Source organism: Parasteatoda tepidariorum, chromosome 7 (genome assembly GCF_043381705.1).
Source record: "Parasteatoda tepidariorum isolate YZ-2023 chromosome 7, CAS_Ptep_4.0, whole genome shotgun sequence".
Classification (NCBI taxonomy): Eukaryota; Metazoa; Arthropoda; class Arachnida; order Araneae; family Theridiidae; genus Parasteatoda; species Parasteatoda tepidariorum.
The window spans coordinates 51,676,833-51,704,340 of record NC_092210.1 but is presented as its reverse complement, the minus strand read 5'-3'; the positions used below and the strand labels follow the sequence as shown (position 1 = coordinate 51,704,340).

The 27,508-nt window shown below is 27.9% G+C and overlaps 1 protein-coding gene across 3 annotated transcripts in view; it reads left to right on the top strand.

The window, feature by feature from the left end:
• Positions 1–4,186: 4,186 nt before the first annotated feature.
• The window catches only part of LOC139425960 (multiple epidermal growth factor-like domains protein 10), a 64,029-nt gene continuing 40,707 nt past the window's right edge, over positions 4,187–27,508 (top strand). For 2 of the 3 annotated variants that reach the window (XM_071182963.1, XM_071182961.1), the window contains exon 1: positions 4,187–4,328. The gene's annotated coding sequence lies outside the window, so the exon portion shown is untranslated. Of the gene's footprint in view, positions 4,329–8,829; positions 8,888–27,508 lie in introns of all 3 variants that reach the window. The other variant, XM_071182962.1, reaches the window with a different exon arrangement.

Below are 27,508 nucleotides of genomic sequence, written 5' to 3'. Positions count from 1 at the left end.
TTGTTGAAGTTTTTAAGTCTTGAATATTTAAAAAAGGAATTTCTTTTTTCAATGGGAAGTACAATCATAACATTGAGAGTATTTCATGCCATATTTTTATTTTATTTGTTATTTTCAGATTTATAACTACTTCTTAATAAATCAAGCTTATGTTTTATTTAATATTTACCCAAACGTTATCGGAGGAACATTTATAAACTTGTTTTCCTTTTTTTTAAAATTTAAAACTAGTTTAATAATATTTTCAACAAGAAAAAAATGTCTCTACGTTTTGGGTAAGGAGCTTGAATAAGTTTAGTGCGAAAGAGTTTATAAAAATTGAAATTCAAAAATTCATTCATTTTTTTTACTTATTTATTCAATTTTAAATTAAATATAACTACACATTTCCCTCTAAATATTCCTTAAAAAGATCTAATTATAATAATTAATACAAAATACTTAGTTGCAGATGATTTTAGAACAACATTTTGGTTTATTTACGAAGTTCTTTTTTTAAAAAAACTAGGGTAAACTAACTAGTAAAGGAACACTTAAGCTTCGCTTGCCTTTTAAAAAATCATATTAATTTCAAAATTCGTAATTTTAGTTAAATGACAGTGTCAACATATTTGTTACTAATTGCAAATTATGTAAAAAAATTGTAGAGAACTTACATAATATTGTTTTAAAGTTTTGGAGGTTCAAATAACAAGTAGTAAGAAGACCAAGTGAAGGAACAGCTCTTACCAGTGAATGAACACCCAGTAAAGGAACACTTAATTTTGGTTATTTTTTAATGCTCTTTATGAATTTATAAGCCATACAAATATTTAAAAACAAGCCTATTCTTGAAATTATAACATATAAATACTTGGAAAATGTTAACTTTTTTTTGTAATCATGAATTGAAAATTAAAGTGTCAACATATTAACACATACTGTTCATTCACTGGGAAATCTATGCCCAGTAAAGGAACATGCCTGTTCCCTCACTGGTTAGAAGTTGTTTTTCGTATTTTTAACATACTTTTGATGCGGAACATCACTAAAGGTACAAGAAAATTAAAGTTTATCTTTTATTTTCATTAACTTAGAAAAAAACCCAGTAAAGGAACACTTGTTCCTTCACTGGTTTTTCATCGTTTGGTGATCCAGTGAATAAACACCCCCTTATCTCAGTACTTTATTATGCTATGATGCTTAAAAAAATAAAACGTAACTTCAATAACTATATTTTGAATTCTCTTTTTCACAGTGAGAAAAATAAAACTATTACATGTAATTAATTCCATTTCAAACATATAAATACAAACACTCACCTTATAACTTTTTCAAAGAAACAAGGTGTTGCAGAGATATTAACAAATTCAAAAATTTTTCTAGAGAAGTACATTTGACCAGGTAATCCAAAACATTGCCTGTTGTTTGGCAGTTAGCTATTGTTACCAATCAATCTAAAGAAAAACTTTCAAATTCTTATTTCTAATCAATATATATGAAATGTTCCTTCACTGGTTGGTTTACTCTATGTTTCGAAATTGTGAAGTACATATATTTCCGCCATAGCAGTAATTCGGCAATCTATACCAGACGACGTTTTTTTTTTTTTTTTTTTTTTAAATTTAGCAGATTTTTTTACAGTATGGTGGTTTTGCCGTTTTTAAATTTAAAACAAAAAGTTCTTAATATCAACACTAATCTCAGATAGACATAGTACCGATGATATAAATAGCACTTAATTCCCCGAAATTTCTTCTAAAACTTGATTTACCAATCATAAGAGATTTCTGCAAACGTGAATTAAAATTTTAATAAAATATGTGAAATGTTAAATAAAGTATGTAAATAAAATGAGCAAAATGTTAAATAAAAGTTGTAAAAAATACCTTTAACAATACACTTATTAAAAAATATTATTTCTAACAACAATTAAAAAGATAATTTCTAGTAGAACCTCACATTATTTATGGAATAATTTATTTGACTCTCAGGCTAAAGATACACGGAAATTTATTTTGTCAATTGCCTTAAATGAATTGCTGATCCTTGATATGCCTTTATATTATTTAAGTGCTAAGCTTGATAGATTTAAAGTTCTCAATTCAACTTAACAAGTGGTTTTAGACAAGTGTTTGAGAATCGTTATTTTCGCAGAGTACCTTTTGAATGAGTCTCCCATTCATAATTTGTATTGATTTATATATACATGATAATATACTCTTTTATCCATAGATTCTGAAATAAAGGATATATTGAAAGGAAAGTACTTCTATGAATTATTATTTTTTAAAATGAATTTTGTTAAATTAATTTCTGCTTGCGTTAGTATAAATGCATAAGTTACGTAAGTAATGCATAAGCTGTAATGTGTACATGAACATTGCTTATTCTATTTGATAAGAAATAATATTTTGTAGAACAATAAAATAATTAGAGTATAGTGTAAAAATTATGGTTATATTAAATTATAAATTATAAAAAGCACTATAACTATATAGTGACTATAAAACTATAGTGAAGTGTAACTATTTTAAATTTATTTAAATAAAAACATAACTTTGTAGCGCCTGATGGGTCTAATATTTCTAATAATCACTTTATCTTGGGCACGATATAGGTGGAACAATGTTGCCCCAATAACTCAAGAAGGACAGATGGAACAGAGAGATAAATTACATACAAGTCCAAAGTGGGATTCTAACCCGGGATCTTCACGGTACGAGGCCAACTCCTTAACCACCATCGAGGATGTGCGGTTTGTTTCATCGCTCTTTTTTCGTTTGTCTAGTCTTCATTCTAGATTCGTCAGTCTAGTTAGGAATCGCCCACAACGCATTGCGATAAGTTTCTGAGTTGAGGAAACATTTTCGTCATGCATTTAAGAGTTCGCGTTTTATCACAAATAACGTGATTTCGTGACGAAATTCTCGAAATTAAAGATTTACAGCTGAATCGTCAAAGAAGAGAGTTTTATTTCTATGAGTGTACTATGTTGAACTATAATTTACACGCATTTGGGAAAGCATAGTGATAAGCCGTACTTTTCTAAAGGTGACATATATTCAACAAACTGCTCCTTTGTATTGTTTTTGATATGATTTTCACAAGATTCCAGAATCTACAAAACACAGGAAAAGTACGTTGTTCGCATGCACTGTTATAATTTTCATTCTGAAATTAAATTACGGTAAAATAACCGACAGCAGTCGAAAAACCGAGAACCATCGAATTAACCATAAATTTTATAGTTAGAATAATTTTTTACCATTACGGTTTTGAAACCGTTAACAACTGGTCCTATTTAAAAAACGTTTACCCGTGGTTAACGAGTGAATGACACAGGAAACTTTTTAAGTATTGAAAGACTGAAATAAATATTGTGGCATTAGCACTGGAAATCGAACCCCTGTTCAACCAGTCACGGAATTGACCAATTAGCCCTCTCAGCTACAGTATGTATCCAACTGTTTGGATCGAAATAGTTTCATAATGTGGTCCTAGTTGGAGAGCATGGAATTCTGATTATTAAACCGTATTAGGTAAAACTAATCAATAAACGGTTTTTCATACACTTAGCAGTTTGTATATCATATTTTTTTATGGCTATTTGACTGTTTTGGTTGAATGTAGTAAAACAACAGTTAAATAAATTTCTTAGCCATTTTTACCGAGAAATTTTTAACTGTCGTGTTGCGAAAATCGTGTTTTTGTTGCGAAAATCGTGTCTAAACAATTCATATTTTCCTAACTAGTATATCATTACATTTTATCGGTATATAACAAATATAGTTTTCATTCTATTTTCCTAAACTAAATATTTAAATAACATGTTTTTATAACTAAAAATATATTATATTTCTAAACTATTAATTTATTTCTAAAGAAACAAGAATTTTTACACACTGTACAAAGTACAGTATAATCCTTCTCTATTGATGAGAACTGGCACGCGGGTTGAAATGTTAAGATTATTACTTGTATTTAATTTCGAAACGTATGATTTAAATAATCTAAACAATTTATTTCAATCTACCAAATGAATGCTCTTTGAATTTTGTTGTTATTATGAAACTGAATCAAAATAACTTTATGATCAATGATATCTTCTTTAAAATAAAGCTAGGATTGGATTACTCGAAATCATTTCGTATGACTGCAACCTGATACTACTTTGTGAAAAGTTTGAAAATACATTGCAGAGTTATTCAGTTCTAGTATACAGATACGAATAGAAGGGTTGAATTTTATTGAAATGAAAAATTTCAAGAGATTACAACAGAATTTTATATTATGATCTAACAAAAAACTTTTGGAATTTCTATCATAGTTTTAACTAACACTTATGGGTAAGCAAGATTAATTTATTCAATTTTAATTTAAGAATAGACGAGTAGTAATTATTGTTATCTAAAAGGCAAAGTTTTTGACAGTTGAAATTTATCTCAAATATATTTTCAATATTTTTAGACTGATAATAAATAGATTTTGTCCTTTATTGTTGATATCTGAGTATAAAATTCCTGTATCATATTTCGAAGGTTTCTGCATTCATAAAATATTGCAAATTAGTAAGTTCTTACATACATATTATATATAAATTGAAAGGAAAAATAATCAAGTCTATTTTTCTTTCTATTTACAGATTTCAAGTAAGAGAATCCTATTTTTTTTTTAACTCGGAGAAAGTATTGCCTCTTGGATAATATTTAAATTCCTTTTTTGAAACAGAATAAGTTAATTTAATCAATTATTAGATTATTAGAAAACTTAGATACATCAGATACTACAAGTTTTTTCTTTGGGAGAGGGGGGGAGGGGGACACAGAATGACGAAATATTTCTTTACTATTGACGTAATTCATTTCTTCGGGGAAGGGACGATAGTTATTTCGTCACTTTCACTCGGTGCATATACCAGGATAGGAGTGCGTCACAGACGAAGAAAGTTTCGTGAAATATAAGTATTCATTTTTACAGTGCGCAATACTCATTCGAGTAATGTTTTTGTTGACATAATTATTAAGATTTGTCCAAATTTTCATAAAATAAAAATCTTTTTTTCTTCATCTACATCATATCTTCTCATCTAAATGTTTTGGGTAAAAAATCGACTGACGAAATATTTCTCTAATTTTGACGAAATTTGTTTCTTCAAAGAAATGACGATAACTATTTCGTTACATAGACGAAAAATTCGTTCAAATTAACACTAGAAATGATTTCGTCAAAAACTAAGAGCATTTCTTCAGATTTGAATGAAATTCAGCCACAATAACGCAAAACGATCAATGCAAATCACCACAAAGGGATTCATGTCATGCCATTCAAACCGTAGAAGCCATTTATTAAATATGCTATTCTACATATTATCCTATACCGTGTAATTTATGAATAGAAAAATCACATATTTCTATTAAAGTTCATATTTTCTATTAAAATGACTTCGTACGTTAATTTTGGAACATTTTTTATAATGACCTACTGAAATGGTCTATCTTCAATTAAAAGAATTTATTAATAACCTGCTGCTTTTTCTAAATGGTTTATAACGGATTTTTCAACTACACTCAAACACAGAAATAAAATATTTTTATTTATATAATGTTTTTACTGAAAACAAATTATTTAAAGCTTTCTTTTCTGTAAATTGAAAACCTTTTATCGTGTGTATATAACTGAGGTAAAGTTTATTTTCATTTTTTCAGCTACTCAGGTACATTTGAATGGTAACAAGTTTGAAATTTTTTTTAAAAATAAAAGTTTTACATTAAATATTCATATTTATTGGAGTAATGAAGACTGTATTATAAAACTAATTGCTTTAATGTTTCTTAAATGTATAATCTTTATTTCTCTAAAATGCTTAATTTCTGCTTATAAAATTTTAATTGCTTTTCTAACTAGATTTTTTATTAGTTTCTTTGCAGCATAAAACTAATTTTGTTGGGGAAATGTTTTCTTAGTTTTTATCTAACAAAAACATTAGTTTTAAATTAATGTAATCGTATGATCTTAAATAATTAAAAATTAAAACTAAATAACGCTATAAGATGTATAAAAATTTGCAATATTTCAGGCTCTTATACATAAAAAATATGCCACTATTTTTTAGCATCATAATAAGAAAAACATGATACAATATAAAACAAAAAAAAATCTTAGCGTTGTCACATTTCTTTTAAATTAAAGAAGGAATTATAATAATAAAAAATAAATTGCGAATACTTTTATTCCTTCTGCACAATATCGACTCATTTGAAAACATTTTTTTCGTTCATTCTATAATGAGATTTCAATTTGATGGTTACTTAATATGGAGTAAATGAGAATGGCATAAAACTGAATCTGAGAAAACGAAAAAAACTGAATATACTTCAAAAGATGACGGGTTGCCAAGCAACATAAGAAACTAATTAGATTTGCAAATGGTGGCGGTTCTTGCTGCAGACATTTCCTCGTATTCAAAAGCTTTTGGGAATATATACATAAAGTATCATATCTAGTTGGCATTTTTTTATAAAAAAAAACTTAAACTTATGATTGAGATGGATTCTGAAAGATATATTAAAATTTTGGATGTGATGATAAAAAATTGAGATATTTTCTCTGAATAACTGAAGTTAATTATATTTTAAATCAAAGAAGCTTTGGCATCTACATTTGAGATTGGAAGGCAGAAATTCTAAATATGAGGTATTATTCTAGAAGCTTCTAATAATTACAGTGAAGGTGTTAAAATATTAGAGACGACACCTCTTATATTATATTAGCTAATGGCTTGGATGAGTGACTTTACTTACCATTACTTTGTCATTAATTCTTTAGATGGTGGACTTTAATTGATTGTGGAACCTATTACAGTTAATCTCTCACAGGAGATTTAAAAGTTTATAATTCCTTATTAAGTTTTAAGGATTAGTAAGCTGATGTTAAGCAAGATATTTTTAGAATAAAATAATAAAAGTTGTTGAGATAAGTTTTATGTTATTAAAATTTAAATGTATTGTGAAGAAATAAGCTAAAAATGTTGTGCAAAAGATGTTAGTATGAAAATTAGGTTTTATTTCTCTTTTTGTAGAAATCTGAGAATATAACTATTTTCTTGTAAACAGAAACGCTAGTTAGCTCAAAAATTTTATTAACCCTTACAAAATGGCAAAATACAGGAAAAAGTGCGAAAGTAAATTAAAAATAACTAAATAAATAAGTAAATATAAATAATTAGATAAATAAATAGATAAGTAAGCAAGTAAGTAAATAAATAAATAAGTAAATAAATAAATAAATAATTAAATATAAATAAGTAGATAAATAAATAGATAAGTAAGTAAGTAAATAAATAAATAAGCAAATAAATAATTAAATAAATAAATAAAAAATAAGTAAATAAAAATAAAGAAATACTCCAAAACAGTACACCTACATTTAAATAGTCCCCTTATCCATGGAATTGTATGGCAATAAAAAAATTGCGAATTATCCGAAAGAACTAAAAAGTAAGATGGAAACAAGAAAAATAGCTTTAAAATGTATTCATATTTGTTTATATACTTAAAACAGACAGAAGTTGATTGTTTTGTTATACTTAATTGATTGTTGATTGTTATACTTAAAACAGACAGAAGTCTTTGATTGTTTTGTTTAAATCACTGAAACAACGAATGGTAAGAAAAAATAGTGCATGTATACTTCATAAAAGTGATCTGACATAAAAGTAGTATAATTTTTGACCGTATGCGAAGTATAATTTTCGTTCCACATAGTGTTTGATGTCTTCGTGGAACTCGCGTATAATCCGCCCAGCGTATAATCAACTTGCGTAAAATCCGGGCTGTACTGTACACCAAAACAAAGTGCTTCACATGTAAATACACACAAAATATTAAAACTCTCGAGACTCGAAGGTTAAGTATTATAGCAACAACATAATATATCTTCATCATAATTGATAAGGACTTCTTGAAAGTCTTTTTCGTCGCCACTAGATGGCGTTTCGTTAAATATATCTTTTATAAAAATAAATATTATATGAACATTTTTCAATATAAATTACATAGTGCAAATAATATAAATCATTTTTGAATCTGTATTGTATGAAAAAGCTGTTAATTCAATCGTGGTAAGTGTTTTGAAACCACACAATTTTCTTAACTCTAAGAGAATAAAACTTGACACCAATTTTTGTTCTAATGTATACTTTTAATGTCAATATAACTGGGTACTTTCAACTCGGAAAGAAAGATATCACATAGTTCTGTCTAATCACGTGGCTGTCCATAACGTGTTAACGTAGCAGTCAATAGGCTTGATTTTTTATCACACTGAATCAATTTTCGAAGAAAATTTGGCGATGTCATGCGTGTTTGTCAAACCTGATTGGCTGATGAATCATGGCATAAATAATTGTCATGATTTAAAAACGCGTGACGTCACTTGCAGGTAAACAATTGCACTTTTCATGAGCAGACGCTTTAGATGTTAAACATTTAATGACATTTTATGCAGTGTATTTATATTTGTTATCTTTTAAAAATCCAATTTCAAAAATTCTGATTTTTTTTACATTATTTTTATTAGGTGGTATACATTTCTTACGTATACTACATTCCGATAAAAAGTGGTTCAACATTGAACTGTAATACCATTCAAACTCCCTGCAACCTTAAAAATATTTCAAGTAAGTTGCAGTACCGTACATGTGCATAGTTACCATATATGTGCATAGATGCAGCGCCATATATGTTGTAACAAATATAAGCGATAGTATGGTTTAACATGATCCAAAATTTCTAATAATGTAGTAAAAATGAGTATTTAAATAAATATTTTGGCTATATTACATTTTAGTTTGATATTAAAGAATTAGTATGGTGTGCTCTGTGACCTAATTGAAAGCCAATTTGTGGTAAGCATTTCTTATATATTGTTTTCCTGCGCAAAATCTATAAGATTTAAAAGCTTGAAATTATGTATATGTGTAAAAATGTACAGCAATGTTATCTTTTATTGTATCGTAACATAAATTATATTTTAATTTAATTTATTTAACTTAATTTATTTAATTTAATTTATTTAATTTAATTTATTTAATTTAATTTATTTAATTTAATTTAATTTAATTTATTTAATTTAATTTATTTAATTTAATGTTTATTTAATTCTACTATTTATTTAATTGTGTATTATTTACTTGCAGTAGAGATTTTAGATAAAATGTATTTCCGGTCTTACCTAGGTCTGTTGTACCGATATTTATGTAGTCGGTCAAACTGCGAGAAAAATTCAAATTAAGGGGTGGAGGATGACTTTTGACCAGCGGGGTTTAACATGCGTGGATCAGTGAGTCCCTCCTTTTTGTTCAAGATTGGTTAAAGTTATTTTAGTTTTGATTGAATCCTTATTCTTAATCTAAGACGATTGAGTCTTAACTTTTAATTTTGGTGGGTTTTTAAAGGACTGCAAAAAAGAGGATAACTGAATTGTAAGAGTGAATTGAATTTAAATGAAAGGAGTTAAAATAAAAATATAACATAATTAATTGGAAATGAAAGGAGCAGCGTATATTTAACAAAAGGAAATAAAGTGAACATAAAGATTTCGTCCTGATCTCCTGAGTTGTGTTATTTAAGAATTTTCCATTTCAATTTCGGTCTATGATATCTATTTAAGAATTGTGATTCATTTGTAGTAAAAGAATTATGAATTTCATATTTATCCACTTTTCTGCAGATAATTTTAAAAATTTAAAATAACAGGCACGTTAGATTGTAATTTTATGTAATTTAATCTTTTGAGTAGTCTTTTTTATTCATTCACTAGTCACGCCAGATATGAAACAGTAAGATGAAATAAAAAAAATAACGTTCAATAAATAGTTTAAGCATTATTAACTTTTAAACTTAAAGTAAAAATACAATGTAGACTACTTTGCAAGCCCGAGAAATGTAACTGAAGAGTTGAAACTACACTGAAAGAAACAGTAGTTTTTGCTTATAAACTTAAGTTTTTTTTAATTGAAATTCCAACTTGTTCCGAAGTTATTACACCGGTAAGTATTTTGTTTTTCAGACTTTTTTTTCATCTTTTTTCGCCTTACGTTGAATTTTGGTTTGATGTGCAAAAGCTATAAGACTTATAAACTTGAAATTATTAAGATATGTAGACAAATGTATAAGGAGTGCGATGGAATTAAAAAAAAATCAATTATTAATTCAAGAATTATCGACTTTTAAACTTGAAATAAAGAAAAAACCATGTCGACGGATCTACAGTCTGCTGAAATGCAACAACAGAATTGAAATTTCATTTGCTGAAAAAAGTTTCAACATTCTAAAGTAATTTCTATAGTTTCAACATTCTAAAGTAATTTTAGGTACTTTTCTACGACATTTTTTTCCCTATTGATATTTTTTTGCTATTAATGATGATTAGTGAGCCGTTATTGTAAAAAAAAATATCTTTCTAGAGATCATTATTTTATAAGTTTGCACTTAACATGATGACAAAAGTAGCTAAAAGTAAAAAGAAATATAATAAAAAAAACTAAGAAAGTGAGAGTTATAATCATAACATTATATCAGTCATACCAGAGTAAATCATAACATTGATATTGAACATTTAAAAAATATGAAGCTCAAAGAGATGAAAACTTCTTCTAATTTGAACTATTAGAATATAAGTCTTGTTAACGTGTAAAGTTACTTCTCATTCATTTATTGTTCAATCTGTAGTTCTTTGGTTAATTTCTTCTCCAGCGCACTTGATTATCATTAATTTAATTGCGATTAATGCATTAACCCCTTAACGATTGGTTAATTTTCAAGAAAACGGTCTTAAAAGTGCCTATTTTGCACAATACACGTATTTGATTAGTGCTGACATCTAGTTTAAAATAAACTAACCATCTACGATTACATTAAAAATATCCTGGTACTGCCATCTGGTGCGTAAAATGAGAAAGAAATATTTTCCGGACAAAAGAAATGAATTAGTTTTATTCTTATTGCGCGTTACTACTGAACACTCCAGCCCGGAAATTTCACGGGAGCGAGAAATAGAGGGCAAAACCTCACCCCGTCATTTTCACGGGAGCGAGAAGGAAGGTGTTAATGAAAAGCTATACCATAAACCTTTCGTAAGTTTACATTTTACAAACAAAATGCTCCTCGTATTTGTGGAAAATATCAATTAAAAAAAAAAACAATAATGAAAGAGAAGCATTTACGGGGGTTGACAAACAAAGCTCGTAGAGGATCCCCTGCGTTTTAAGAAAGTAGTACCGTTAACTCTCTTTCAACAGTAAAAAAACTAAAAAAAAAACTTTTTTCTTGATTAGAATGAGAAATCAGACTTAAGGTCTGGTTTCTTAGGACAAACGCCTTATCTGGGCGTCAGCGGAAAGTTGACGTAGAGCTGACGCCAAAAAAATACTTTTTGTTAGCTCAAGGCCTGGTTTCTTAGAACTAGCGCCTTATATGGGCGTCAGCGGAAAGTTGACGTAGAGCTGACACCAAAAAAATACTTTTTGTTAGCTCAGCGTGAGCAGTCGGTTCAACGCAGATATTATCTCTCATTGCGCATGCGTTAATAACGTAAACAAATATTTAATTTGAATTTGTATTGATTTTTTTATGGTCGACCAGTGTTTTAGAGAACAAATAATGACTTTGTCCAAGAAAAAACACATTATAGATGAGCTAAATGAATAGTGCTATGTTTAATGAAGAAGCTATGTTTAATGTCAAAATCAAAATCTTGGCTGATTTCAATGTGCTGTTGGATGTTGTCCGCCATTGCTTCTGTGGTTAACGTCACGTTGTAATCCAACTGCAGTTGAGTTGGACGGCAATTGTAGTTCAAGTTGAGTGTTCGATGACGTATACTATCAAACTCACAAATGGACCAATCAGAGGTTAGCGCTGATTTCCAGATGACGGCGTCCTGTGCTAAGAAACCAGGCCTTAAGACTTCTTTTTTCTGTATTGAACTTCAATTGATATAAATGTTTTGATAAACATTGTTATTAATCAGATATTTTATTTTTGAATTATATGTCTAAAAAGCACGAAAAATAACTATCTGAATTCCATCATGAAATTTAATAAATATTGTTTTAGATTTCTCCAACTAAATAAATCAAAAACATATAAATAAAACTTCTGAAATTTTCTTATTCCGAAGAGATATCAATGATAGCAAGAATAATATTTTAATGGAAATTAAGAAAAATCCATATTATAGCAAATTACATTCATGGACGAAAAAATTAGCTCACCAAGAAGGAGTCATCAAAATGAAACGAAATTTTACATACGTAATGACTACTTTGATATTAGTAAATGATTAGAAAATCAAAGAAAAAGGATAATTTATTTCAGAGAAAAAGGCAAAAGAACGGAGGAGTTAATACCCCGTTGGACCCCCACTAGCGCGAATGCATGATGCTATACGATCGGGCATTGAGGCATGCAAGTTCTATATGATGTCTTGAGACGTTTCGTTCCATATTTGCTGTAACCTTGCTTCTAGTTCGTTCAAACTCGTGGGATGCCCAACTCGCCCTCTCAAATTATCCCTGATATGCTCGATTGGAGACAAATCTGGGGATCGGGCAGGCCAACGAAGGGTAGTAACAGTGCGGAGACAGTCTTGTGACACCCTTGCTGTATGAGGACGAGCATTGTCCTGCTGAAAAATGGTTCCTGGGATCCGTTGCATGAGTAGCAACACATGTGGCTGCAGGATTTCATGGACATACCGCTGGGCTATCATGGTGCCACGAAGCAATACTAGGGGTGACTGTGTATTGTAGGCAATGACACCCCATACCATCACACCATCTGTGGAAGCGGTGTGTCGTTGTACAGCAAAGGCAGGATTTAGGCGTTCAACACAGGGTCTCCACACGCGAACACGATTGTCATCACTGCTGATATTGAATCTGGATTCGTCACTAAAGACGACCTGGTTTCATACCGCTGTAGTCCAGTTTCCTCGTGTGCTGAAAAACTCCAAACGGAGGCGACGATGGGTGGGCGCAATTGTTTCTTGGTGCGCTAATTTTTTTGTCCATGAGTGTATTTTCAGTTGTCTAAAAATTAGAGGAATAAAGTTTTCATTCTTCATTCAACTTTTAAATTATTTAAATTTTTTTGTTAATATTTTTCTCATAGTTACTAAATGGTGAAACAGTAAAAACATTTCCAAAGAACATTTTTCATTTTTTTGAAACAAATCAAAATAATAATAAGTAAAATATAAGCACTCTTAAATATTAGTTTTAAAAGATTAAAGCATTGGATAAATAAATTTTCCGCTACATGACAAATTAAGTTTTAAACTTCTTAAATGTGTAATTTAAAATATTTTTCTTGTAATTTTACGGTAGTTTTCCTTGCTGAAAGCTTTGTTTGAATATGAATCAATCTATCTTTTATTTCTTTGAAATAAGCAGCTTACATCGACAAAATGAAAAAAAAAAAATTAATAACAGGCGTTCTTCAATGCAAAAAATAAAAAAAAAATTTAGTCTTACTAATTTATTGCGTCGTAATTCAAGAAAATCTTTCTTTTCTGAAGATTACAATAAATCTTTCTAACGGGAAAAACGCGAAAAACTCCGCATTATTTAAGACTAGAAAAGAGACGAAATGAAATAATCTACAGATAAAAATTAAAGAAACAAGCATTTTAATCAGCTTTAAAGAAATGCACTCCAAGTTTGAAATAAATGACGGAAAAAAAGAAAAAAAAAACTTTTTTTTTTTACAAAAACTCTAAAAGTGATTACTTTTCTGGACTGAGCGATGCTCTTTCGGATTGCGTTAAAGCGATGCTTCTGCCAGCCACATATTGAAAAAAAAATTAAGGCTCGGAAATTGTTTTATTTCCAGAAAACCAATAAGCAACCTGCCCGGATGATTTTCGGTACGGTAAATGAAATAAAAAAAAATTGGAAAGAGAAAAGAAGAAATATTCATTTTGAAATATTTATGAATATTGATTTGACTCAAAAGGAAATATTTTTATGTGTTTGTTTCATATTTTTTTCGCGTATTTGCATTTGTATGTGAAGGTGTAAGAATAAGAGTTTCTCGCTTCAGTAAAAATTCATGAAAAAAGAATAAAATTGTTTTCGATAGTGATAAACTAATCTATTTTGAAAATGCAAATTTTAATGATTATAATACGATACTCATTTTTTTTTTGTTGTTCCTGTATTGTTCATTGATTTTTAAATGATATCGTGCTAAAATTAAATTTTGAATCTACGTTTAGACTGTTTATTCTGTATATTCCATTCAGTTTTTAAAAAGTGATTGAATTCGTTATAACTATAATATCTGTACCTATTTTAGATTGATAATTTGATATTTCGCTTTTTTAATTTTTTTTTACGTATTAATAACAATTTAAAAATAAAAAACATAAACACTTATTTACAATATGCTATTGAAGACCAAAAGGGACTGTTCATAGAAATTGAGTTGTCAAAAACAATTTTCCCCTCGAAAAGGAAGGTTTCTTTACCTTCACAGAAAGAGGCATCTTCACTGAGTTATAACTTTCGGAGAGAACAGATTTTTTACATTATTGATTTGTTGGAACTTAATAATCATCAAAATGCAACAGATGGGGACTGAATTATCATTTTTGTAAAAATGGAAAGAAACTGTTCTTCCACCTTAGTCTAAGATTACACTGATCGATAAAATTTATCTTTTTGTTTGTTAATTGAATTTGAATAGCTGTTTGTTTATTTGCTCAAATTTCAAATATATTAAGAAATGCTTTGCAACGGACGAGGTTTTGTTTTGTATTACAAAATTAAGAACTCATACTATTGTAAAAATATTAATTTTGAATAGTTCCCAACATGTATTAATTCAAATTAAAATTTCTTTTTTAACGATTTTGTACGGTATTTAGCTGGAAGAGCATCTATTGGAGTAAATTGAGTGAAAGAAACTGAAAGAACTTACAAAATTCTCTTTTCCGAAGTCAATTGTATGCAATAGATAACTTTTAGTAATATTTATTATTTTATAATATTCGAAAAACTTTTGAATAGTAAGTTATAAATTTTTTTGCATCACTTACGAAGTGTAATTTTGAATAGAAAGTACAAAAAATTGAATCGAAATCGGTTGAATAGTTTCAATTTTTAAAAAATTATTAATTTTCTTTTACAATTCAATAATGGATCAGGACAGTTTATAAATAGTTTTAAAATATTTTATTACAATAAGATGTTTTTGAACGACGAAAAAAAGTATTGTTAAAAGAATCAGAATATTGTAAAATTTATTGACTTCTCTATCGAAAGACTAAAGTGTTAAGTAATTTTTACTGAAGCGTTTTGGCTATGATTTTGATAAAAATAATAATTTAATATGGCTTTCTGATCTGTTATAAAATTTGGTTTTTGTGGTAAAAGTTGATAATTATATAATATCTTAGTGCATGGCATAAAAACAATTTATTCGGTTATATTACCTTTTTAGTTTTGAATTTTTTTGCCAAATGTGTGGAAGTAAGAACTATAATTTTGAAAACCAGAATTTCTGGTAAACCGTTAACCATAGGAAGGAAATCACATGAATTTTCAAACGAGTGGTTTAAAAGCTGTATATTACAGTTTTATTAAATAGTATAATGTTTTTTATATTTTTTTTTATTATTTTTATTTTCCTTTTTTCATTACCAGAAATGCTATTAACATACAATTCAGTAATTATACTATACAACTCAGTAATTATATTATACAATTATTTCCACTGTGTGAATATGTTTAAATCTTACAAATGCGGTAAGAATTATTTTCTAGTAACATATTTTAGTTTGACCTATTATTGGAATATTTTCATTATTTTTCCTTAATTTACAAGTTTTAAATTTCTTTGATATGAAACTTTGACACATGTGGTTTAGTTTATTAAGTAATTTAAGTAATTTCTAATCAGTTTCTAATTTTTTTAGTGCTTCAGTTTAAATAATTTTTAAAAAGCATAAAAGGCTTCAATTTTTTTTCTTTCATCTCTAAAAAATTTTTATTACCTGTTAAATTATTATTTTTATTACCTTTTTATTAAAATTTTTATTTGCGTGTATGTTTTGTTTGATGGTCGCTGAGCGAGCTTCTAAACATGCAAAATTCTTTGACCTACGTCAAACTTATGCACAACGTTTATGAATTATTTTTGCTTCTAAAAATACCTATTTGCGTGTATGTTTTGTTTGGTGGTCGTTGAGCGAGCTTCTAAACATGCAAAATTCTTTGACCTATGTCAAACTTATGCACAACATTTATGAATTATTTTTGCTCCTAAAAATACCAATTTGCGTGTATGTTTTGTTTGGTGGTCGTTGAGCGAGCTTCTAAACATGCAAAATTCTTTGACCTGCGTCAAACTTATGCACAACATTTATTAATTATTTTTGCTTTTAAAAATACAAATTTATGTGTATGTTTTGTTCTGTGGTCGCAGTGCAAGCTGCCAAACATCCACACAAAAAGAAGTTCACTTTTAACAAAGACATTCAAATTTTTTTGCATGATAAGAAAATTATGATCTCATAAGATAACTTACATTAGCGTGCCAATTATATAATTTTTTTTAAATTTCATTTCTATCAGTATTCTGACAACCTTCCAGTATGATCTAACAGTTTCTCATTCAAATTTAGTTTATCGTTTTTTCTGTCTGTATGCATTGCGATTAACAAATTAATTTTATTTCAAAAATTATTAAAAGTGTGCATTCTAAATCAATTTTCATTACCGTAAATTGTATCGCTAAAATAATTTTACCTACTTCTTTTTGTGTTAATCCTATTCTTATCCGCTTTTTGTTTTACTGGAACACAAAAAGTAGTGAGAGTTACTTTACACCACAATAAATGTAAGAGAATATTCCTAGTGTCTAGAACATTAAGGATAGTACATTAAGACCTATCTTTAATATTCGATTACACCAAGAATGTCCTAACTGTGTCTCTAAACTGTTTTAAGTGTAAATTAGATACTGTGTTAAGAGAAATATTCAAAATTTTTATAGTGTATCGTGATTCTACCTTGACAGCTTTGGTTTATTAGATTTAAGCGAAGAACTTCTATTCTTTGTGTAACGCATCTATAATATCTGATTTCTTATTTAAGAGCAGTGGAAAATAAAATATTTCTTTTTTCGGATTAAAATCTAGTTAGATTTATGACTGTTGTCTAAAGCATGAGGCATATCCCAAGGTACAAAAAGGTGTTTCACCTTGGGACAGTTTGCCAAATCCAATTTAAGCGACTGACAAATTTTTATTTTCGAATTGTTTGTGCTGGAAAAAAACATATTACAGAGGAAATATGTGTATTTAAATGTATAAAACTGACTACAAATGTCAAAGTTGAAAATTGAGATGTAAAAAGCGTCCCAAAGTAAAACACTGTTTCCAACAAGCGAATTTATTTTTGTTTTCGATAATGTTTACTATAAAAACAAACTGTTTTTTGAATGAACACTTTTGAATGTTTAGATTATTGTTAGAATGTTATGTTAGATTACGCGCAAATAACAATTCTTTTCTGAATTCGTTATTTGTAAATAGATTAAAGCTAAATAGCTTATAGCTCCTTCTTTATGCTGATTGGTTTTACTAATTGGATTATTTTACATCAAAGTTTTATGTGAAAAAAATATCATTGTAAATAGATTGGGTAAGTATATTTCCATTTCAAGTTAAAATAGGTTATTACTTTACGTAAGACGTTTTCATAAATAAAAAAAAACTTTGTAAAACTATTTTCAAAAGTATTCTTTCATTTTACGTTAGGACATGTAATTATTTTGCATCAAATAAATAAAATACAGGTTTTAAATATACTAGATAAGCTTTCTTAATTATTTTATGCAAAGATATACTACTAATTTATATGAAAAGTGTAAAAGAAAAAAAAACAATTGTAAATAAATCTGGTTGTTACAGAAAAAATTAGATTTATTAAAAAAGAAATTCCTCGATTTTACATAAAATAAGAATGATAATAAACTTGGTTGTAAATGAATTCAATGAGAAAATAGGATAATATACCAAGAGAAATACATTTATTTAGTGAACCAATTAAAATAAGATGATACTTCGTTATCACAGTTGCAATAAAGTCTCGGAAGGTAAAGAAAGCATGTTTTTAAATTTAATTGGCATCTGTAATTTGTTTATGTAGCATAATTTCATGCTTTTTATTCATCGAACCTATCAATTAATAGGAAAGTTATGTTATTTATTCTAGATATATCTTCGAAATATTATCTTATCCTCTTAGTGTCGAAAACTTGAATAAAGGTTTGGATTAACGGAACCAAAAGTAGAATTAAAAACTGTTTTTGGACTTTATTTAGATATATAATTTATTTCAAAAATATTTCAATATTTAGATATATAATTTATTTTAAAACTAAAAGACAGCTGATTGAACATTGGTAAAACAGAAAAATAGAACGAAAAATAAAAATTAAGCATAATTATCTCACTTGCAGCGAGTCTTAAGGTGGCTTCAGTAGCTTGAATATAATTTGCTTTTTAATAATATGGGATGCAGTGTTACGCAAAAGTTTCCGGCAATATTTTATTATTTTAATTTGAACAATTTTGTTATTTTAAATAACTGAAAAAAAACGAATTTTTTTCATCTTTTAAAACAATCTTATGCATTTAATACGGCACACATTTTTATACGGTTTCTTTATCATGCATTTTTAAAATTTTATTTGTAGAAGTTGTAAAAAGTATACTGACCGGATTCTTTAGCATCTAGTGTTTTAACCTCATATACACTTGAGCTCAAAATTTAGAGGATATTAAGATCGATCATCTTCAAAAACATTAGGCAGATGTAAAAAGCTAGCAAAATCTTCAATTAAATAAAAAAAAAACAGAAAGATTGGATTCCCAAAATATTTTTTAGGAAAAGGGAATAACTTTGGTTTGTTAAAATTATTTGGTTCTTCGATAGAAAAGTTCCAAGGTACTAGCGGTAAAGTGAAAAGTACTGTGAATAAAGCACAGATCAAGTACAGAAATGGATATACCATAGTTTAGGTTCTCTTGAAAGAACCTTCCTGGGTGTCTAAACATCAAATGTCATTTATAAACTGAAGAAATAAACATGTGCAAAGTGGTTTAACCAACTACGACAGAGGAATAAGTTTGAACAAGAAAATAGGAAGAAGGGTAATAAGAAATAGGTATGAAGGGATTTGGCGGTAACCCCAGGGGACAAAAGATAAAACTAGAAAAGATTTTCATCTTGATTAGCGCTTTCTTCGAGTTGGTTTTCCCTTTGTTCTACATAGTACAAAGTATACTTTATACATTCTGATACAACATCTTTGATTTAAAGGTTCAGCAATTTGGATATTTTGATCCGCTTCTTGTCGATTTTCTGCCTCAGAGTCAGTAGAAATGTCAATAACCTATTAACTGCTTGATTCAGTATTGCATGCTTGTCTTGAAACTTTGTAAGAGGTGGACAAAGTGATCCAAATTTTCCGATGGATTACGGGAGAACATCGCCCAAAAGACGATAATGTTAAAATTAAGGTATAAGTACTCCATATCCCTATAATGGTTATTGTATGCAACTCAAATAGAAATAGAATGAAAATCTGTTGTTGTTATTTCCAGCTATTGTTATTGTTTCTAGGGCTATTGCTAAGGTTCTCGAATATTTCAGATATTTTAGAAATTGATTAGTTTTACACTCATACGTTATCACTAAATGGAAAGACTCTTGCCACACTATTGTCAACAATTCACCCGACAACTTTTGAAACATCTTCACAATGCAAAAAGTAACATCTCAAATAAGAATAAAAAGTACAGGCTCTTACTGGGATCAAGTACTTTTTACTGTAAAATCCATTTTTACCGTAGAATTTCATGGAACCAAAAATCATACACACAGTATATTTCACAGTAATAACTACCGTAAAATAACCTAATCACTCTCATTAAATAATTATTACTGTAAAAATTATGGTATAATATGCTACCGTAAAAATGGATTTCACGGTAAAATGGATTTTACAATAAAATGGATTTTACGGATGATACACCCAAAGTACAAGTAGTTAATACAGGAATTTTTTGACAGTGTAATATTTGAACTTTTTTGCATAGTTATAAATGCATTGGAAAAAGAGATCGAAAATGCCTTTTGAATGTACAGTAGATTTAATTATTGGATTTTAATTGAAATATAAGATTGTAAATACAAAATATGAAAACTTCTTTTTTGATATTCTTATCATTCTTGACTTGCTTATCCTTTCAAAAAATTATAAAGCAGTTATTATCTTAAAGTATAACTTCAAAAATTAGCATACGAATCTGTAACGTGTTACGGAAAAAAATAAATCTGATACACCGTAATTTTTGCAGCAATACTCCAAAATAACTAAATTACTGTAATTATATAAATGTTTCTGCAAAAATTATGGTGCAAAATTTTACGATAAAAATGGATATTACGGTAAAATGCATTTTGTTGAGGCTGCACCCAGTACTTATTACCGAAATTTGATTCGGAAGTTTTTACTGCAAAGAATGGATAAAGCAATCTTGGCAGGCGAAGCAACCTTAGTTGACTTTATATGTTACAGAAACCACTTGAATTACATTCCCGTAGTCAGTTCAAAAGAAGATTAAAGTTATCGTACCCGCCATTAGTAAAATTTTTTGATAAAAGTTTCAAACCATTGAAATTACACGAGTCTAGTTTTAAAAAAAATTATCACATTTGTTAGTTTAAATGTAACTCAAAAATGTGTCATTTAGCAAACATAAATATATTTGTTTATTATGCATGGTAGTGAAAAACTTTGTCAGGAAAGGAAAATAAATTTGTCAATAATCATAGTGACGTGCTCTTTTAAAATGCACGAGATTGAGAAATCTTTTAAACTTAGTACTTTAATTTAGTATTAAATAATAATGTAATTTCTTTTCTAAAAATGGAAAAAAACATGCTTGCATCTGAAATATAATGCGAGGCAAAAAAGTTATTTTTTCCATCGGAACTTTGAGAGGAAAGCTAATTTTTCTTAGAGCAATTTGTCTTAGGTTTTATTAATTTCAATATGAAATATCTTTAAAAAATTAAAAGGATATCTTAATGCAACTTTTGATATTTTAGCCTATTATATCTCAGGAAAGGTGGAAATTTTGATTACAATTTTAACACATTACTTTTAAAAAATATAGTAAAAGGAAAAAAATACTATTTACTAAATTTAGAAATATTTCAATCCTGGCATTGAAATGAGTTAAAATTATTTATACGTTTGTAGTTTTTATAAAAATAACCGAAAATTTTCTAGCATAATATTTTAGTTTTATCAAAACATAAAAACATCACTTTTTGAAAAGATTTTAAATTAAATCAAAATTTCTTTTTATTGTTCCACGGAAGATTCGTGAGTAAATTTTGCATACATATTATATGCTGAAAAATAATAATAATAAAAAGAAAATTTTTAAGTGTAAACTCTTCCAGGGACGAAACTGCAAGGAGTAAATAAATTAACTAAAGTAAGTGTTTAGTCATGTATTTAATGATATAAATAGTTTATTTAACATGCCATTGTATAAGCTCTCAAACTATGACATTTAGTTGTCTTTATTCAGTTCTAAATAATATTTAAATTTAGAGCTTTTTACTTCTATTTATTTGATACTACAGAAAATAAACTTAATTAACTGCGCGTGGGATAAACTTAATTAACTGCGCATTAAAGGATGAACCCAGTTAAGAGAGTTCATTTTATTATAAATTTAGAAGTGAGCTGAAGAGAATACCAAAATAATTTTTTTTATAAATTTATTTTGAATACTAAGAAGAAGAACCACAAAGAAGGATGAACAATTTTTTTTAAGATATAAAAGGATTATTTAGAAGCTAAATTTCAATTGTAGTTCTCTCTCTCTAATTTTTTAACGTGAATCTTATGAGAAAAAGCATAAATATTTCCTCTTTTAATTACAAACGTTTAACTTATTAGATCAGATTTTATTTAATCTTAAGATATTCAAATATTTTCAACAAACTTTGAATAATTCAGAATTCTAATACTCTGATCATTATAATTTGGTAAACAAGAGATTTTGCTAGATAGTTTTTCTTCTCAATCAAAGTAATTTGGCTTCTCATTTATTTATCATAAACATATTTTACTGTCTTTCGGTAATTATTTCCTTACATTATTTTTATTTCATTAATTTTCTGATATCTTGACAAAAAAGATTTAATACGAAATGAGCTAATCACGATATCGAATGAATATGGGCACCTATTTATAAACTTTCTTTTTCTTATCTTACTTGCTTTCTTTTCTGTCAATTTACCTGATTAATACATAGAGGAAAAAAAAGTATGATTAAAATTAGCAGAACGTGATAAAAGTTATCGTATCTCGTAGTTATCGTAGTAAAGTTATCGTAAAGTTATCGTAGTTATCGTATCGTAAGGCTTTACGGGAACACCAAAAAGCTGGGTAATTTCTACCAAACACTTCGGTAATGATTTCGGTAAAATTAATAATAAAATATGGTTTCTTATATGTGATAAAACTTGGTAAATGTGGTAAAATTTGGTAATTTTATCATGACACTTTAGAGTACGGCATAATGAATCCTTTATTCGATTAATTTTACTTCTTAGTATTGCATTTTTTACTAAATGTGTCGAAACGATAACTACAGTAATAAGAATTATAGTAGTTTTGAAAACCAGAATTTCAGGTAAACTGTTACTACATAAACGGAAAATATAGCAAATCTATGATTTAAATATCGTATATTTTGACTTTAATAACCAGAATCTTTTGATCAGAAATGTCATTATCACACAATACAGTAATTTTATTAAATTTTTTCTCACCGTATGTATGTTTCATGAAAGCATTTATTAACTATTTTGGTATTATTGATAAATAATTTATTTGTACTCTAGTTTGCTTTCATATCATTCTTAATTTTAGAATTTACGCTTACATACATAGAGCGTTTTTCATAGCAAAGAGTTTATTTAGCCGACCGGCCTGTGTAGGGGGCAGGGAACTGTCCTTACACCAGAAAGGTTCTGGGTTCGAATCCAGGGCAAGACATGGATGTTCTTTCCTTCTCTGTAATATCTTTCCTCACAGTGGGAGCGACGTTGGCCTACCTAATATGGTGCCCCTGAAAGAGAGTCCAACAAAATCGCCCTGAAAATGCCTGAATTGACAATGTAAATGACGGATGTTAACACAGGTGGGCATTTATTTATACTATAAAAAAGATCTTAGAAAAATCAACTCAATCTTTAAGTCGATACCGTGAACGTCGATACCTATTTAAAAACATTATTTATCATCATAATTTAAAATATATTAATTGTTAGACTTATTTAAAATTAGAATTAATTGTTAAACTTTTTCAAAATAATATAAATCATTTTAGCATTTAAAATACTACTATAAATTGAGAAATTAGCTGACGAAATTTCTCGAAAATTGGTTTAAATTATTATGAATCATCAAGATAAATTAAAACACTATACCTCATTAGACTAATCTCTCAGAAAAATCGGTTCAAAGTTGAAGCATTGTATTGGTACTTTAAACATATCAAAGTCAAACTTTTTACAAAAAATATTAATCATCAAACTAATTAAAAACATTATGAATTTTTAAACTAATTTAAAGTATCATAAATCGTCCAATTTATTCATAATATTATGAAGCGTCAAAAACAAAATTTATCTTCAAATCAGTTTTAAATACAGTTCAAAGTTGAAGCATTGTATTGGTACTTTAAACGTATCAAAGTCAAACTTTTTACAAAAAATATTGATCATCAAACTAATTAAACACATTATGAATTTTTAAACTAATTTAAAGTATCATAAATCGTCCAATTTATTCATAATATTATGAAGCGTCAAAAACAAAATTTATCTTCAAATCAGTTTTAAATACAGTTCAAAGTTGAAGAATTGTATTGGTACTTTGGTACTTTAAACGTATCAAAGTCAAACTTTTTACAAAAAATATTGATCATCAAACTAATTAAAAACATTATGAATTTTTAAACTAATTTAAAGTATCCTAAATCGTCCAATTTATTCATAATATTATGAAGCAAACAAACAAAATATTATGAAGCAAACTTTAAAAACAAAATTTCTCTTCAAATCAGTTTTAAATATATGAACAATCTAGATAAACTAAAATACTATGCCTAGTTAAACTAGACTATCAGTAAAATCGGTTTAACTTTAAACCAAAAAATCTTTGCCTTGATCATATTATCTCAAAAATAAGATTAATAGTCAAGCTACTTTAAAGTATTATGAATCGTTAAAGCAATTTTATATATTTTTAATCATCAAATTAGTTTACAAAAATTTCAATTTTCATATTAGTTAAGAAAAAAATCTTTACAGAAATTTACACAAGAAAACTAGTTATTAAGAATAGTTTATTAATGTATTGATCTTTTATTCAGTGTAAGTTTAAGAATAATGTATTACATTATTCTTAATTTTAAATATTTTTATATAATTAAAATTAATATAATTTCACATTACATTAATTTTAAATACTTTTTATTTCATAAAATATTAATTTTCCTCCTTAAAAAATAAAATTCCCTGGTTGAAGTCTGATGAAAATATTTCAAGAAATCATTAAAATATATTATTCAGCATAGATTGGCAGTCAAATTTAAATTGGCGACAAATTTATCCATTATAATCATTCAAAATGAGCATAGCTTGTGAAAAGGGTGCATTGAAATGACTGATTGGCTGAAATAGTAATTTGGATGTTTCCGTATCTCATCAATCATCCAAAAGCTCAGATCGAGGCAATGATTCGTTCTCCTTCTTAAGTAACCATGACTCAATAAGCTAATTTCCGTTTCAAGATTATTTTACGATACAAAATAACACGCAAGCGAGCAACTGGGTTTGAAAAAATTTTTCAACGCAGTCGAAGTTAATCAGGGAAATTTAAATTTAAAAAAGAAATGTTTAAATTATTCTTTTTAGGAAACGTATATGTTTTTGCGTCAGTTAAACAAGCTCTAATAAATTGATTACAAAACAATTTGATTTCTATTTGAAAAATATGCACAGTTATCTTGTACATAATTATAATTAGGAATATAAATCATTCTCTAAAGAATTTCGTACGTAATTATATTTAAAAATAATTCTAAGGAATTGAAGAAACTTTTGCTCTCAGAAAAGTATGGTCAAAACTATCGGAATATGTTAAAATTTATCGTCTTTTTGGCTCTATGGGAGCACCAAAAAGCATTGTAATTTTTAGCAAATGGCTTTTTGGTGAAATTAAAAATAAATAATGGTTTCTATTATCATGCTATTTGATAGTAAATGAGATTAAATTTAGCAATTTTAACCAAATGTTGGTAATTTTAACAGTACTAGTAAAGTATGAGTGGTCGAAAAATTTCTTCTGTTTGATAACCTCTATTTTATTTGGTAAACAATTGTTAACTGAGTTTCTTGTTGGCTTTTTTCTTATGTAAGCTACCAGCATTACATCTACCAACATTAAAAACTTTAAAAATGTGATTTTGTAAATGTAAACAAGCTTTGACAAGGTTAAACTGAATCAGTAGCTTAACTATTATGTCTGTATTACCTGGCTGTCCCAATATCCGAAAAGAAAAGCGTGGGCGTGGTGAGTTCGAGTCCCACTGTATCCATAAATGCATCTATTTAATTAAATGTATATTTATTTATTGTTGCGCACATATACTCAAACTTGTTTGCTCATTACACAGCTCGTAGGGCTGTGTAATGAGGCTCATATACCCCTGTCAAGGGAAAATACAGATAGCACAAGATGGAGGAAGATAGCCCAAACATACATGCTGGGACACGGTGGGATTTGAACAGGCTACCTTCACCTTACAATGTATTCCTTTCTGTAATGCTTTTCTCTAATTTGAGCAATCTGTTCTTCAACTTGACAAGGCATTTTTATGTGTAACAATATAATAATAAATGGTTCCTTGAAACAGTAATGCTTATTTTATAATTTTTTATAGCAGTCTCGTCTTTCAGCTAAACATTATTTAAAGTAGGTGTAGCGAGTTTGAATTCAAGCATAACCAGGTGTTCAACAGTAAATAGATAAATTTGGTTTAGATACATATAAAGGGTCGTGCACTTAATGTAGTGAATTTTACTTCTGTTGTCAAATTATAGAACAGATATCACAAGAAATAGAACACAAAGATATTGGGCTCGTTACCGTTATGCTTCAGAGTATTTGGCGAAAGGGCAACACCCCCTGCAATAGAGGCCCCAGTAATATATGGTTGTTTTGCTTGCACCTCGTCATGCAGTAGAATGGTTCGTTACTCGCTCTAAAGCTCAGATGTAGTGTTTTCGAATCCCGCTATAACACTGGATGTCTATTCTGCATATTCTTGCTGTCTTTCTTAAAATTGTGCTGTCTTAAAAACTGAAAAAGAGCTTTTCAGCCGTTCTTTGTATTTACAAAGAAACCCACATATGTATGTATAGAATATCGCCTAACTACGTGCACTATTTTCACGAGTTTCACTAGTGATGAAATTTTTACCCTAAACTTTATTATCATGAATCAGGCTCGTTGCTTAATTTAATGTCAAACGTAAATATCACGAGTCTGAGCAATACCTCCTAGAAAGGAATCAAGCCTCACGACGGGTTACTATAGGCGATGATGACGTAGTAGAGTTAGGCCCAGAGGGAAACCAGTCAGGGTAGCTATTTTTACGAAAAACTCCGAATCTGATCAAACGAGCCATTGGCGATATTCTCAAGTATTATAACCTGTGTCGGCATTCAGCCAATTGGCGAATATTTTTGATTTGAATTTGTAAACAACCGTGTGTGTTCTGGTGTCAACGTTCTTCGTAAAATTTATATTTATTCAACAAATGTTGTAAATGTCAGCATTAATTTAATTCTTAGTGTTATGGATAATTGCCAATGAGTGCTGTGTACCAAACTGCAGAGGATTTTACAAAGTTGATGGTACAAAAGTATTAAATTTTGGATTTCCCAATACGTAAGAAATGGCTTGCCGCCATGCCAAGAGATTTTGAAGTTGCAAAGAATTCTAAAGTGAGTAATATTTGTTCTTATTTTTAAAAATTTAATTATGCTTCTTTATTATATTTTTACTAAGAGTAAATTATTTTAAATTGTGGATAAATTATTTATAATAATTAAGTTGTTCTTATCAATCATATCGCAAACTATTGTAATATATAGTTATTTTTATAGAGTTTTATTTTATAAAAATATTAATAATTTTAGTATTTTATTAAATTTTTGCTCAAACTTTAAACATTTTTGTTTGACCATAATATATTGTAATTTATTTGATTATGAAATTTAAATCTATTAATTTTTCTACAAAAATCTATTAATTTTTCATACATGAATATAGTATGTACTATTTATTTTAAATGCACA